The following is a 5043-nucleotide window of genomic DNA, read 5'->3' as shown; positions in this document are numbered from 1 at the left end:
TTTTTTAAAAATGTTGCCGCTTTTGTTTAATGCTTTCTGGTCAACCTTTCCCTCTTTCAGACTTCACCGCGGCACATTGCTTTAGCCTCCTGGTTAATCATTTCACCCCTTTTAATCATTTTTGCAACTTTTGGTTAACCATTTCCCCCAGCTTCTGGTTAACCATTTCCCCTTTGGGACTTAGTCTCTGAGCATTCTTTTGGGATTCTGGTTAATCATTTGCCAATTTTTAAAAAATGTTGCCGCTTTTGTTTAATGCTTTCCCTGCTTTGTGGTCAAACTTTTCCCCTTTAGGACTTCATCGCCGCACATTATTTTCGAATTCTGGTTAATCATTTCACCCCTTTTAATCATTTTTGCAACTTTTGGTTAACCATTTCCCCCAGCTTCTGGTTAACCATTTCCCCTATGGGACTTAGTCTCTGAGCATTCTTTTGGGATTCTGGTTAATCATTTGCCAATTTTTAAAAAATGTTGCCGCTTTTGTTTAATGCTTTCTGGTCAACCTTTCCCTCTTTCAGACTTCACCGCGGCACATTGCTTTAGCCTCCTGGTTAATCATTTCACCCCTTTTAATCATTTTTGCAACTTTTGGTTAACCATTTCCCCCAGCTTCTGGTTAACCATTTCCCCTTTGGGACTTAGTCTCTGAGCATTCTTTTGGGATTCTGGTTAATCATTTGCCACTTTTTTAAAAATGTTGCCGCTTTTGTTTAATCGTTTCCCTGCTATGTGGTCAACCTTTTCCCCTTTCAGACTTCATCGCCGCGCATTGTTGTCGACTTCTGGTTAATCATTTTTCCCCTTTAAATCTTTTTTTGCCACTTTCGGTTAACCATTTCACCCAGCTTCTGGTTAACCATTTGCCCCATTATACTGAATTTTTCCGCTTTGGTTTAATCATTTCCCTGCTTTCTTGTCAACCTTTTCCCCTTTTGGACTTCGCCGCCGCACTTTGCTTTTGCCTTCTGGTTAAACATTTCTCCCCTTTTAATCCTTTTTCCCACTTTTGGTTCACCAGTTCACCCAGCTTCTGGTTAACCATTTCCCCTTTGGGACTTAAGTCTCTGAGCATTCTTTTGGGATTCTGGTTAACCATTTGCCACTTTTTTAAAAATGTTGCCGCTTTTGTTTAATGCTTTCCCTGCTTTCTGGTCAACCTTTTCCCCTTACGACTTCGCCGCCGCACTTTGCTTTCGCCTTCTGGTTAATCATTTCACCCCTTTTAATCCTTTTTCCCACTTTGGGTTGGACAGTTCACCCAGCTACTGGTTAACCATTTCCCCTTTGGGACTTAAGTCTCTGAGCATTCTTTTGTGATTCTGGTTCACCATTTGTCCCTTTTTAAAAGATATTGCTGCTTTTGATTAAACCTTTCCCTGCTTTGCGGTCGACCTATTCCTCTTTCAGACTTCATCGCCGCACCTTGTTTTCGACATCTGGTTCAACATTTCTCCCCTTTTAATCCTTTTTCCCACTTTTGGTTAAGCAGTTCACCCAGCTTCTGGTTCACCATTTGCCCCTTTTTACTGAATTTTTCTGCTTTTGTTTAATCATTTCCCTGCTTTGCGGTCGACCTATTCCTCTTTCAGACTTCATCGCCGCGCATTGTTTTCGACATCTGGTTCAACATTTCTCCCCTTTTAATCCTCTTTCCCACTTTTGGTTAAGCAGTTCACCCAACTTCTGGTTAACCATTTGCCCCTTCTTACTGAATTTTTCTGCTTTTGTTTAATCATTTCCCTGCTTTATGGTCAACCTTTTCCCCTTTAGGACTTCGCCGCCGCACTTTGCTTTCGCCTTCTGGTTAATCATTTCACAACATTTTAATCCTTTTTCCCACTTTTGGTTAAACAGTTCACCCAGCTTCTGGTTAACCATTTGCCCCTTTGGGACTTAAGTCTCTGAGCATTCTTTTGGGATTCTGGTTCACCATTTGTCCCTTTTTAAAAGATATTGCTGCTTCTGTTTAATCCTTTCCCTGCTTTGCGGTCAACCTTTTCCTCTTTCAGACTTCATCGCCGCGCATTGTTTTCGACATCTGGTTCAACATTTCTCCCCTTTTAATCCTCTTTCCCACTTTTGGTTAAGCAGTTCACCCAACTTCTGGTTCACCACTTGCCCCTTTTTACTGAATTTTTCTGCTTTTGTTTAATCATTTCCCTGCTTTCCGGTCAACCTTTCCCTCTTTCAGACTTAATCGCCGCACATTGTTGTCGACTTCTGGTTGATCAGTTCACCCCTTTTTTATCCTTTTTCCCACTTTGGGTTAAGCAGTTCACCCAGCTTCTGGTTAACCATTTGCCCCTTTGGCACTTAAGTCTCTGAGCATTCTTTTGGGATTCTGGTAAACCATTTGTCCCTTTTTAAAAAATGCTGCTGCTTTTGTTTAATGCTTGCCCTGCTTTGCGGTCGATCATTTCACCCCTTTTAATCCATTTTTGCCACTTTGGGTTAAACAGTTCACACAACTTCTGGTTCACCATTTCACATTTCGGAACTTTTATTCCCACCATTACTTTGGGCTTCTGGTTCATCATTTCACGCTGTTTTACAAATCTTTGCCGCTTCACTTTTAATCCACAAACCGTGGCTCGCTTTCGGGTGGGGGGGGGGGGTAGCGGGTTTGGGCCGGGCACTCGACATCCCGGTGTGCGACCGGGTTCGTTCTGGTACCGCTCGGTGCCCCTCGTCCTGCTCTTGCCGCGGAAGCAAACCAGACGACCGTCGGTCTCACGCCCGAGGGGAGAGGAGGCGGAAAGCGGTTTGCAGCCTTTCGCTGTACCTCCGGCGGGCAGCGCCGCACCTCCGAGTGCTCGGTACCGTTCGCTGCACCTCGTCCGGCCGCACGCAGCGAGCCAAACCCGGAGGAAATCGGCCTGTGCCTTCTCGAGATATGGGCCTCCGGGTGGGACGGACAAACCGGGGCCCCGAGCTCGCTTTCGGCGGCCCGGCACTCGACTTCCCGGTGTCCGAACGTGATCCTTCCGGTACCCTTCGGTGCCCCTTGCCCGACTCTAGCTCCCGTGCTGAAGCGGAGTCGGTCGGCCTGACGGCCTGCCGAGTTAACCAGCGGAAAGCGGTGCGCAGCCTTTCGCTTGCAGCTCCGGCGGGCAGCGCCGCACCTCCGGCTGCTCAGTGCCGTCCGCTGCTCCCCTTCCGGCTGCACGCAGCGAACCATACCCGGAGGAAATCGGCCTCGGCCTTCCGGAGATATGGGCCTGCGAGTGGGACCAATAAATCGGTGCACATTTCCGGCTCGGTTTCCGGCCTCGGCACTATCAGTTCACGCCGTCCGACCGACGTCGTTCTGGCACGGTTCCGTTGCTCCTTGATCCGGTCCAGCCACGGTAATCAGCCGAAGATGGTGGGGGGGACACATTGCCCGCCGAGTTAGCCGGAGGAAATCGGCCTCGGACTTCCTCAGATATCAGCCTCCGGGTGGGACAGACAAACCGGGGACCCGAGCACGCTTTCGGCGGCCCGCTGGTCGACTTCCCGGTGTGCGACCGGGTTCGTTCCGGTACCGTTCGCTGCCCCTCGTCCTGCTCTAGCCGCGGAAACAAACCCGACGACCGTCGGTCTCACGCCCGCGGAGGGAGGTGGCGGAAAGTGGTTTGCAGCCTTTCGCTGTACCTCCGGCGGGCAGCGCCCGACCTCCGAGTGCTCGGTACCGTCCGCTGCGCCTGGTCCGGCCGCACACAACGAGCCATACCCGGTGGAAATCGGCCTGTGCCTTCCAGAGATATGGGCCTCCGGGTGGGACGGACAAACCGGGGCCCCGTGCTCGCTTTCGGCGGCCCGCTAGTCGACTTCCCGGTGTGCGACCGGGTTCCTTCCGGTACCGTTCGCTGCCCCTCGTCCTGCTCTAGCCGCGGAAACAAACCCGACGACCGTCGGTCTCACGCCCGCGGAGGGAGGCGGCGGAAAGTGGTTTGCAGCCTTTCGCTGTACCTCCGGCGGGCAGCGCCCGACCTCCGAGTGCTCGGTACCGTCCGCTGCGCCTGGTCCGGCCGCACACAACGAGCCATACCCGGTGGAAATCGGCCTGTGTCTTCCGGAGATATGGGCCTCCGGGTGGGACGGACAAACCGGGGCCCCGAGCGGTGGCACCCTGCTCGCTTTCGGCGGCCCGGCACTCGACTTCCCGGTGTGCGAACGTCATCGTTCCGGTACCCTTCGGTGCCCCTTGCCCCACTCTAGCTCCGGTGCTAAAGCGGAGTCGGTCGGTCTCACGGACGCCGAGTTAGCAGGCGGAAAGCGGTGCGCAGCCTTTCGCTGTCACTCCGGCGGGCAGCACCGCACCTCCGAGTGCTCGGTACCGAACGCTGCGCCGCCTCCTGCCGCACGCAACGAGCCATACCCGCAGGAAATCGGCCTCGGCGTTCCGGAGTTATCCGCCTCCGAGTGGGCCTGACCAAGCGGGGTGAACTGGAAATCATTAACCAACGTACTTCCATGTTTTCACCCGCAGAGGGCAGCACTCTCTTCTCCGTTTTAAACTGGGCCGACCCGGCTCCGTTTCGAGACCCGGCACTCGACTTCCCGGTGTGCGACCGGGTTCGTTCCGGTACCGTTCGCTGCCCCTCGTCCTGCTCTAGCCGCGGAACTAAACCCGACGACCGTCGGTCTCACGCCCGCGGAGGGAGGCGGCGGAAAGTGGTTTGCAGCCTTTCGCTGTACCTCCGGCGGGCAGCGCCCGACCTCCGAGTGCTCGGTACCGTCCGCTGCGCCTGGTCCGGCCGCACACAACGAGCCATACCCGGTGGAAATCGGCCTGTGCCTTCCGGAGATATGGGCCTCCGGGTGGGACGGACAAACCGGGGCCCCGAGCTCGCTTTCGGCGGCCCGCTAGTCGACTTCCCGGTGTGCGACCGGGTTCCTTCCAGTACCGTTCGCTGCCCCTCGTCCTGCTCTAGCCGCGGAACCAAACCCGACGACCGTCGGTCTCACGCCCGCGGAGGGAGGCGGCGGAAAGTGGTTTGCAGCCTTTCGCTGTACCTCCGGCGGGCAGCGCCGGACCTCCGAGTGCTCGGTACCGTC

Source organism: Heptranchias perlo, unplaced genomic scaffold (assembly GCF_035084215.1).
Source record: "Heptranchias perlo isolate sHepPer1 unplaced genomic scaffold, sHepPer1.hap1 HAP1_SCAFFOLD_1073, whole genome shotgun sequence".
NCBI classification, from domain to species: Eukaryota; Metazoa; Chordata; class Chondrichthyes; order Hexanchiformes; family Hexanchidae; genus Heptranchias; species Heptranchias perlo.
The sequence above is the reverse complement of the archived record's forward strand: the minus strand, read 5'-3'. Positions refer to the sequence as shown.